Source organism: Macrotis lagotis, chromosome 1 (assembly GCF_037893015.1).
Source record: "Macrotis lagotis isolate mMagLag1 chromosome 1, bilby.v1.9.chrom.fasta, whole genome shotgun sequence".
Classification (NCBI taxonomy): domain Eukaryota; kingdom Metazoa; phylum Chordata; class Mammalia; order Peramelemorphia; family Peramelidae; genus Macrotis; species Macrotis lagotis.
The window spans coordinates 160,205,111-160,216,811 of NC_133658.1; the positions used below are offsets into that span (position 1 = coordinate 160,205,111).

The 11,701-nt window shown below is 35.9% G+C and overlaps 1 protein-coding gene across 1 annotated transcript in view; it reads left to right on the forward strand.

The window, feature by feature from the left end:
- MERTK (MER proto-oncogene, tyrosine kinase) overlaps positions 1-11,701 on the forward strand; it is a 118,095-nt gene that overhangs the window by 15,607 nt on the left and 90,787 nt on the right. The gene's annotated exons all lie outside the window — the stretch shown is intronic.

The window sequence follows — 11,701 nt, forward strand, 5'->3', positions numbered from 1 at the left end:
TTATCTTTCTGAGATCAAATCTGGCCTCAGATACTTACTAGTGATGTGACCCTGGGCAAGTCACTTCATCCTTTTTGTCTCAGTTTCCTCATCTGTAAAATGAGCTAGAGAATAAATAGCAAAGCATTCAGTCTTTTTTGTCAAGAAAACCCCAAATAAGGTCATGAAGAGTCACACATGACTGAAAAGTATATCTTGTAGTGGACAATGTGCTAGACTTGGGATTTTGGATTTAAATTCTACTGTTGACACTTAATATCTGTATTATCTTTGAAAAGGTACTTTAATTTTGTCTAGAGCCCCAGTTTCCACATTTCTAAAATTGAGTTTCTACCTCTGGTGCTTACCTCATAGGATCATTTTGAAACAAATGAAAATTGCTTTGTGGACTTAAAGACTATATAAATATTTCTTCCTTTCATTCAGGTCTATCCTCAAGATTCTTTCTTGTATCCTCTTCTCTTTTTTCCTCTATACTATTTTGCTTATTGATGAGATGTTGGCTCTCAGAGTTTTAATTATTTTTCTAAACAGGTGATTCTCAGATTTATTCATCTAGCCCTAACCTCTCCCTTTTCATCTTTACTTCCTAATATCTTTGACTTCCTTTAAGTCCCAGCTATAATGCTGCCTTCTACTGAAAGCCTTTCCTGGTTCATCTTCATTTTAATGCCTTTTCTTGGTTGATTATTTCCCATTTACCTTGTATAAAGCCTGTTTGTACACAGTTATTTACATGTTTCCCTCATTAGACTAAGAGTTCTTTGAGAACAGGGGCTACCTGTCTTTCTTTGTCTGGCATATAGTGAATGATGAATAAATGTTTATTGACTGACTAACAACTTCAGTTAGTTCCTCAGGCATTCCAAAATGTCAGTGAACATGACCTCAGTGAAGAATTTGCCAGGCCAGTGATACTATCTCTCATTACAGCATACAAAGGAAAGATATTTATTTTTGGGAAGGTTATTATTTTTCTATCTTAAGCCTTGGAGGCATTCTATTTAAAATTCTAATAGTAGTCTTATCTCATTATAGAAGGCTCTGTCCAGAATGATCATTTTCACAAGTAAGAACAGGTTGCATTAACCAAGAACTTGAGAATATTTGCTCCCAATTAAATCTTTTGAATGCTGTTTTCTCTTGGTGTGTTTATTGTGGCCCCTAATTAATGAATTCTCTGAGAGGGCCAGCATAATATCATCTGTATTAGAAGTACACTAACAGCCACAGGAAATTCCTTCTCAACCTGAACTCTTCCCTGGATCTCTGCTAATGCTGTGGCAATACTTTTGGCAAACACATACTTATCATTTTATGACTTCAGAGATATTTAGCATCAGGGGATTATTTTAACTTGTGTAACTTCAAGGGATCATAAATGATCTTGAAGTACAGATGTGATATGCCTTCTAATAAAAGAGCCTATAAAATGTTTTCTTCTACTACAATGATTTTTCTTACGCAATAAATAATAAATATAATGGAATGTTATATTCATTGCATCTTTCAGTCAGTTGTGAAATGAAGAGGCATTGAATATCACTTGTTGGAGCCTGTTTATTTCCTAATAGCTGCAAAAAGGTGCTCTGGAATTGTACAAAGGTGACTGTCATCAAGATTTTGTATGGGAGATACAATAGGCATATAAGATAGTAGATAGGACTGTCCTCTGCCATCTTTTTTGGTATAAGGTTTGAGACTTCCCTCCATGCCTTTGATATCTTTCCCTTCTTCAGATATCTTGAATATTATTACCTCCCCTGGTATTTTCACAATTTTATTGTCTCTAGGAAGAATCTGATTATCTATGTGTATATGTATATTTATAGGTATAGGTTTGTATATATGTACATACATCTATAATGTTAGATTCCAAGTGTGATGGATTGAATGTACTTGATCTAGAAGATAATTTCTTATAATGAGTTTTAGAAATCTTTTCCATTTTTCTTCTCTATATAAGCCCTTAGAGCGACTTTGCTTAGTTAGTTTTGTCTTGCCAAGCTTTTTAAAAGTGATTTGACCATTCAATTCTTCTCTAATTTATGAGACCATACTTCTTGTAATATATTATGCTTCCTTATATAGTTTTATAAATGAGCTTATAATTCTAATCCACTGTTGCCTTTGGCAGACATCTCTCTCTGTTTAGCAAGTGAATAAAATGGATGTTGATTTAGTTACTTTCAGGGTTTCTCCTTTAATTTACTAATTCTGAGTTCTAGCTAGAGATGACCTATCAGTGGCCAAATAGCTGATGTAGGGATAATTGTCATAAAATTATCTTTCCCTATTTGTTAAAATATAGCTTATTTCATACTTTCTGGAATTATTGGGTACTCACCAGAATTAATAATAGCTGTAGCAGGGGCAGCCAGGTGGCGCAGTGGATAGAGCACTGGCCCTGGAGTCAGGAGTACCTGAGTTCAAATGTGGCCTCAGACACTTAATAATTACCTAGCTGTGTGGCCTTGGGCAAGCCACTGAACCCCATTACCTTGAAAAAAAAAACTAAAAAAAAAAATAATAGCTGTAACAAAGGAGATACTGTATGCAAAATGTATTGCAAATTTTAAAGTACTATGTAAATAGTTATTACTTTGAAACCACTGGTGAACTAGAACCATTGCTACCTAAGGGAAATCATTCTGCTTTAGAGAGTTATAATTATGTCCTGCACCTATCAATTCTTTTATTTAAAAAAGGGTTCATTGTATAAAGACCTCTCTGCCATGGAAAGGTAAAGAGTAATCATTTAGTTAGAGTCATTTTTGATGAAAATATAGTTTGAAATTATTCAGAGAACAGCAAAAGGTAAGCTACTTTTGCTAAAGTAGTAGTGGAAAAATCTATTTGGGAGTCAGAAGATGGGGTCTAAGGTCTGCTATTAACAGATTGACAGGTGGTCTTTGTCAAATTACTTTTACCCCCTTAGGTCTTAGTATTTAAAGGAGACTTTAAACAGATAAAAAAGAGAAGACATAAAAAGTCAAATATACAGAAAGATCTTGGTTTTTCAAATATTTGACATCTTTCTATAAGTACTTTTATGTTGAAAATGTTTTTACTCTTGGGTATTGATTGTCACACCATTTGTACTAAACTATTGCTTTTGTAAGAGGTAGCATGATTTAGTGGAAAGAATGCTAACAGGACTTGAATGCAAAGCTCTAGTTTTCCATCTACTACCTATGTAACTTTGATCTAGTCACTTAACATCTGAGGACCTCAATTTCCCTAAGTGCAAAAAATGAAGGAGTTGGACTACATGTCCTCTAAGGTCACTTATATATCTAGATCCATGATTTTATGATTCTTCCAGATTAATTAATCTAGATCTGAAGTAAAACAAATCAAAACTGTCCAAAAATGGGCATCACAGGCAGAGTAAATTGACTAAGTGTTTACACTTGATAAATTGACTTAAAAGAAAGGCTAGGACTGGTTATTGGTCCTAAATATCAGGACAATATTTAATATCACTAAATATTACTGAGTGATTGATTCTTTGTCTAGTGGAAGCTCTGTTCTGCCAATATTCTTCCTGCTTTGAGGACCTAGCATGCTCATTTTTACTCCTAGGTTCTCAGGAATTTAACCCCAAGTCTATGAAGAAACCAAATAGTAGTGTATTTATCTTCACATATAAATACCAACTAACCAACCTTTGTGCTGTGACTCCTGAGAATGTTATTGTCCTTTCTTCCTTATGGAAAGGGAGAAATGAATGAATAAATAATGCGTTCCTAAATCAAATTGTGACCTGCTAGTAGCTGTCTCTGAGCAAAAGTGGCTTTCCTCTACTGGTAATTCTCCCTGGTGGAAAAGGACAAAGTAGTTGATTCAAGTTTGGGACTGTTACAAACTTAGGATTTTTAGAGAACACTGCTTTTGTAAGAGTAAGTTCGAAGATGACCTCATTCTCCTTTTCTGTAACTGGAAGTTATTCAAATTCTAAACCAGATAAGAGACAGAACTGTGTCTTTCTCCATCACAAAACATACTTGGAAATACAATGTTAGATAGGACTCGCTCAGGTATTATTTTAAAGCAGGTAAACTTCCTCCCACCATTCTTGATATTCTCTAAATTCAAGTATCCAATGCTTTCATAGCATCACCCAGACTATGAAAGAGATTTTCATGGTCATACTGTAGTTATCATTGCTGGACAATAGCATTGGGGAAGGAGAAGAGATTTCAGGTCTTCCCTGAAAACCCCTCCAACCTGTCAAGAACTGACCTAATGGTAGTTGTTGCTATGGAAATAGACTGCTCTTTTCCTCAAGGACAGCTGTAGAAGCAGAACCACCAAAGGGACTATGAATTTTGGAGGAGAGGAGGAAAGAAGGAAAGGAGGAAAAGAAGGAAAGGAGGAAAAGAAGGAAATTCTTGGGTTAAATAAGCATCAATACTTCCCTAAACTATTTGGAATAGAATAGTTAAAATGGAATATCTGGTTCTGATTGCCTGAGGATAATAGCCATAGGAAATGACTATTTTCAGTGCTAAAGTTTTGGGTCTTGATGAATAGTTGCTTTGTTCTGGTCTGTGTTTAAGACATAGCCATCATTCCCCTAATTATCATTAAGGGAACCAAACACATTGAGGATTATTCAGAAGCTTCCAGTATTATTTATGGGTCCTGAATTCTGGGGACATTTCCTTGTGATACAAAGCCAATTGAGTGAACCTTCCCATCTGCAAGTTTTGCTTATTCAATTGAGTACTCTCTACATCATTAGTAAGAATAATTTCTAGTTGATTATATTAATTTATGTCAGATTGTGATAAGAATATAGACTATAATCTCTTGGCAAGCAGAAATTATTTGGGGAGGGGGTTAAAAAAACCTTTGTATCCCTTGTATGGTGCTTTGTGTATATTAGATACCTAATAAATGTTTATTGTGAATTCAGGTCAATGGAAAGGAGATAAAGTTTTCCCCCCACTGTAGAATTGAGTCAATATTTGCTTGAAGGTTTGGTTCTTACATTCCTTCATCCTCTCCACTCTTTTCTATCTTCAAAGCACCACTTCAACATTGAGCTCAAATAATAGCTAGTATTTATATAGCACTGTTTAAGTTTAAAATGTTAAGCTTAAAGTTTAAACATTGTAATGTTTACACTATATTATCTTTAGAAATATTATCTCAATTGATCCTTGCAACAACCCTGGAAGGTAAATGTCACATTTTATAGATGAAGAACTGAAGCAAACAGAAGTTAAGTGACTTGCCCAATTTGTGTGCCCCATACAACAAATAAATGTCTCAGGTCCAATTTGAGTTTGACAAATCTTTCTGCTGCACATCTAGTTTTGTATATGAATTATAATACTTTCCTTGTTGCCTTTTTTTCCTTTTCTCTCTCAGAGGAAGTGAATGAATGAATGAATGAAAAAGCATTTATTAATTGTCAACCATCTGCTAGGTACTGTACTAAGCCCTGTAGATATAAACAATCAAGAGTCTCTGAACTCTTGGAGCTTATAGTCTAAAAAGAGAAGAAATATATAGGGACTGTTGCTAGGAAGGAGTATTTTTGGGTAGAGAAAAGAGAGTCAGTGATTGAATTCATAGGGCAAATAATAATTAGCATATCCTTTCTAGGTAATATTGATTTAATTGCTAGCACTTACTAAACTATAGACAAAGTCTCTTAATCTCTCCAGAGCTTGATTTTCTCATATGTAAAAGGGGGTGGGGGGTGGGGGGTGGGAGAGGACTAGCTGGTGACTTTCAGCCATACATCTGAGATCCTTTGTTTTGAAGACAGTAATGGAATAGTGAAAACATACACACACACACACACACACACACACACACACACACACACACACACACACACACAAAAACACATACAGAATCTAGTTTGAAATCTTGTTTTACAAAAACTACCTGTTTAATTTTGGACAAGTCATCTTACCTATCTTTGTGTTTCCTCATCTGTAAAATGAGTTGTTTGGAGTTTATAGCCTCTAAGGTCCATTCCAATGCTATGTGGTCTGTGATTTTTTAATATAAATTTTAATTAAAGTGAGGTATACCTATATTCATATAGGCATGGATTCTTTCTTACTGCAGTTTTTTCCCTAAACATTTATTCCAATAAGAAACCACACAGTACTTCAATTATATACCTTAGTGCTTAAAAAAAACAAACTTCAGAAGTAGAAATAACTTTGTAATTTTCAGTCAGAAAATATTATGATAAATGATGATTTTTTAAAATTTATTTATGGCAATGGGGTTAAGTGACTTGGCCAAGGTCACACAGTTACTCAATTATTAAGTGTCTGAGATCAGATTTGAACTCAGGTCCTCCTGACTCTAGGGCCGGTGCTCTATTCACTTTGTCACCTAGCTGCCCCATGACAATGTTTTAAACAAAGAGTCCTTTCAGTATGGCTAAATCTTTTCACCAGAATAGACTTATAAATTGACCCAGTAGGTACTGTCATTCAAAACTGAAAGTTAACTATGTCTAATTGATCTTGTTGGTATTAAGTTCGAAAGATTTATTAAAACCTTATGGTATGGGGGCAGCTAGGTGGCACAGTGGATAGAGCACCGGCCCTGGAGTCAGGAGGACCTGAGTTCAAATCCAGCCTCAGACACTTAATAATTACCTAGCTGTGTGGCCTTGGGCAAGCCACTTAACCCCATTGCCTTGCAAAAACCTAAAAAACAAAACAAGAAAAAAACTTTTGGTATGGAACTTTCTTCCAAAAGTCTACACAAAAATTTGATGTACAGCTAGATATGATTTGAGAAAGATGCTTTTAAAACCTTCATTTATCCTCTTCCCTCCTTCCATATAGCAGTGCACTACACAGAAAGATATAGTTGTGTCAGAGGTTGAATTTTATAGAAGCACCTATTGAAAGCCATTCAGCCTTTTTTAGAATGCCAGTAAGAAAGTATATTTAAATTTAACCCACTTGGGCAATTTGTTCTTATCCATATTAGGGCTTGATGGACAATAAATGTGAGAAATTTGCCATAATTAAAAAAAATTGTTGGAGTTATCACAGTAGTGGACTCTTGTTTTCATAACACCATCTTTGAGTTATTACTGGAACATTTCAAGAATTACTTATTGGCTCTGTTTCATATTTTTAGCAGTTACTTTAGAAACATTATATAGATTGTATGTATTCTCATTTACAAATGTCATAAAACTGGGAGGTAATACTAATATACTGTGTGGTTGATCAGAATTCCCAGAAAACTTCATGAGTTAAATCACTGGGCTGAATCAAATTAGATCAAATGCTATCATAGGGAGGAATATAAAATTTCATTCCTGAGTTAAAAAAATCAATTCTACAAATGCCACATGGTGGGGGGGAGTAACTATACTATAGTTTCTCTGAAAAATATTTGATGGTCTTAGTGGATCATAATCTCAATATGAGTATACAATCTGATATATAGCCCTTAAAAAAACTAATGTTATGTTAGGGTATATTAAAAGAAGCATAGAGTTCTGAACTTGGGATGAGATGGTTCTACCCCTTGGATTTTGTCCTGGTTAAACAATATCATCATCATAATAATTAACATTTAAAAGTACTTTACATATTTTCTCTATATTTAGCATTGTGTTTAGTTCTGGGAACTATATTTTAAGAATTTTGAGGGGTGGCTAGGTGGTGTAGTGGATAAAGCACTGGCCCTGGAGTCAGGAGTACCTGAGTTCAAATGTGGCCTCAGACACTTAATAATTACCTAGCTGTGTGGCCTTGGGCAAGGCACTTAACCCCATTTGCCTTGCAAAAACCTAAAAATAAAAAAAGAATTTTGATAAATAAGCATTAGTTATAGAACTGGAAATATCTAATATTGAATAGGAGACAGCTAGGTGGAACAATGGATAGAGTTCTGGAGTTGGAAAGATTCTTCTTCATGACTTCAAATCTAATCTCAGACACATGGTGGCTCTGTGGCCCTGAGCAAGTCACTTAACCCTTTTTGCCTCAGATTTCCTCATCTATAAAATGAGCCGGAGGAGGAAATCTCAAATCATTCCAGTATCTCTGCCAAGAAAACCCCAAGAGTCAAAAGTGACTGAAAAACATTTGAACAATAGCCTGCCCCTAGAATAAAGTAGTTGAGGCTTTGGAAAATATTTGATAGCTGTCTTAAAATGCCTCATGTGGAAAAGAGTTTAGATGTGTTTTGCTTGGGCTCAGAAGACAGAACCTGTGGTAGAAATTACAAAGACACTGATTTTTCCTTTGATACAAAGAAATAACTGTAAACTTGGAATTAGAGCTTCCCAGAGATAGAATAGGTTGTCTCTGAATGTAGTGGATTGTCCCCCCTCCCCCCACTCCAAACTTTTTTTAAACCTGGCCTGAGTGACCACCTGTTGAGTAAAGAAGGAATTCTTGGTTAGCCACAAGGTTGGACTAAATGGTCTTTTGGACCTTTGTACTTAGTAGCATGCATGCATGCTTGTTCAAAACCACTACTAAGCACTGGATCATATACTGTCTTGCAGTCCTAATTAGTTTATAAGATTCTTAAGGATATGGACTTGGTAATCTCTATTTAGCTTTTATCAGTCAATCAGTGGATCAACCAAAACCATTTGATTCACTTTAGCTAGTTATAGTGTTAGGTAAATATATTCAGGTTCAGAAATATTTAAGAGTAAAGAAGAGAGGTAGGAGAGAAAGAACACTGTGGGCTTTATGATAATCCAGATCTAATAGTTTCAAGCTTTAAGCAGTTATGATTTTTAGAGAACCGTTTCTACTAAATAGAACATTCAGTAGCATATCCTAATGAATGATTTTTTAAGGATAATGGTCTTCAACCTTTTCCTGATAGAAATATTGATGTTTTGTTTCTCCTTCCTTTTGGAGGTGACTGGGAAAGAAGCAGAGCTGTAGTTTATTAGGTATGAGTAACTTTATGAGTAGTTACTTGCCCAGGGTCAGTTTGCCGTACAAATCAGAAGTGGAATTTGAACCCTGGATTTCTTGATTCTTAAGACAGCTTACTAGTCTAGCTCTCTCTTTCCTTTAACTTTCCTGAAGGACTGATTACTAATAAGTGTGATGAAGAAGGGATAGGTGCTTCATTTACTATTATCAATAAAATGACCTGTTTCAGCAAATCTGTTTGCTAGATTTTTTAAAATTTCACCTAGCTCAGGCCAGGGATTTGGGGTGCTTCCTAGAGTGTGAATCTCTTATTAAGGGGAGGAAAATAGAAATGGTAATGGCAATGTCAGCCACCTTGGGGAGGAAATCACATGGTTCTTCATGAGTGACTGACTATTAACCACTTGAGACTGATAAGATAACAGTCTGGAAAATAAACTCACCTCTCTGCCTCTCTTCCTATAAGACTAAGGATTGATTTCAAGAGATTTTAACTTTGGACTGATAAGATAACAGTCTGGAAAATAAACTCACCTCTCTGCCTCTATTCCTATAAGACTAAGGATTGATTTCAAGAGGTTTTAACTTTGAACTGAGAGTGAAAAGGGACACATGTGGAGATGTGTATATTGTCCTTAGGACAATAGGGCAACTCCAATTCCTGAGGGGAACAGCACCCACAGAGGGAACCTAGTCAGAAGGGATGAGAACCTTGAGAGGATCCTTCAGGTTAGAATTAAAGGAATGAGAGTACTTGATTTCATTTTTCTAGTAAGCTTTTCTTTTATGGGGAGCTGGAATACAGTACTCATACCTTTCTAACCTATTTCAGATAATCCCTTTTGGGGATTCTTAGCAAGTATAATAAGGACTGATTGCCTCTTCATGAGACTCAGCTTGGAGTAAGCAGAGACAATCATATCCCTCAGAAGCATTGTTTTCTTTCCTACATAATCTGATATGGGGAAGATCATTCATCTATAGGAGTCATTGACCTTTAATCAATGGATTCTGAGATGTTGTGGGGAAGCCCTTAAAATCTGTGAGTCTAGTGTTGATAGATGAGAGGAAAGCCATTTCAGTCCCTTAAAATGTTCACAGGGCACTTCTGGCTGGGAGAAACTAGTAATTTCTAAAGTTTATCTAAAAAACTAAGTAGACAGTCAGTCAAGTAGTATTTACTGAATTCCCAGTATGTGCCAAACTCTGAAGTAAGAGCTGAGCCTACCAGGAAAGGTAAAAAAATAACAAGTAACAGTCTCTTATTTCAAGGAGCTACTAGTCTAATGAGAGAAACAACTCTGTACAAACAGAATACTTTTATGATAATTGGGAGGTAATCAACAAAAGAAAGACTCAAGAATTAGCAGGGATTGGGAAACCAAGTAGATGTTGATCAACCAGTGGCAACAGTTGTCTAGATTTTTGTCTTGCAGCTGGACTTTGATGACTCTGGAAGAGAAAATGAGGTTGATGGCTTTCCAAAGCTCTACCTAATTTAAATTCAGTTTATACATTGACTGATGCCTTTGTAACTCTTTGAGAACAAAGGATGAACCACAACAGACGCCATTGAATTGGGGATTGGTTAAAAAATTCCTGGTACATGTCTGTAAAGAAATATTACACTGGTATTAAAAATGCCAAATATATGGACAGATGAAAAAGATCTATGTGAAGTGATATAGAGTGAAGGAAGCAGAGCCAAGAAAACAATAGACTGATAACAATAATGGAAATGGAAATAACTACAAAAAACATCAAAAGTAAATGTGAAATTATAAAGAACAATCATGGCTCAAAAGAAGATATATGAAAAGTTACCCCTTGCTACCTGTTTGCAGAGGAGGGAAGTACACATACTTTAGGCTTTTTTTAATGTATTTTTTCATTTACACTGATTTTTTTTTCTTTTTCTTTTGTCACTAAAAATACTATTTGTAGGGGTGGCTAGGTGGTACAGTGGATAGAGCACTGGCCCTGGAGTCAGGAGTATCTGAGTTCAAATATGGCCTCAGATACTAATACCTAGCTGTGTGGCCTTGGACAAGTCACTTAACCCCATTTGCCTTGCAAAAGAAACCCCATTAAAAATACTATTTGTCAGGTGATGCAGTGGATAGAGCATTAGCCCTGGAGTCAGAAGTACCTGAGTTCAAAAATACTATTTGTCATATGGGATGACTGTGGGGAAGGGAGAAGGGAAGGACATTGGGAGAAAATATGGGAGAATCAGGAAAGGATTCTTGTGGAAACAAATGTAGGGATCACCAGGTCTCTGGGGAAAGGATAGAAGTTCTGTATTGTTAAGGAAGAGGAAGGTGAGTAACCCATAGGAAACTACGGTGGAATGAGAAAGGACAAAAGAATTTTCATGACTGTCTGCCCCAGCTATGGTGCTGCCAAGAGACAATGTCAATGGGGCTAGTGAAAGGGTACTGGAACTGGAAGGAAAGTGAAGTCATTCGGTAAAGCTGCTTTTCTCAGGCAGTCACATTTTCCACCAGGTAGGGTGGGGATACTGGGCTATAATGCCTGAATGTGCAATTCATTGGATACTACCCACTTAGAGAATCCTTCTTTGAGTCTCTCCTTATTGATTTTTAGCCTGGGGTCCACAGACCCCCTAAGAACTCCATAGATAGATTTTAGGGTAGAGTCTGTTAACTTGGGTTTTCACTAATCTTTGGTTTCCTTCGTAATTTTATGAATTTTATTTTGTGCATTTAAAAACACTATTCTGAGGAGTCATCTATCTGTAGGCTTCACCCTACTGCCAGTGTAAGGTTTTTTATCCTTGG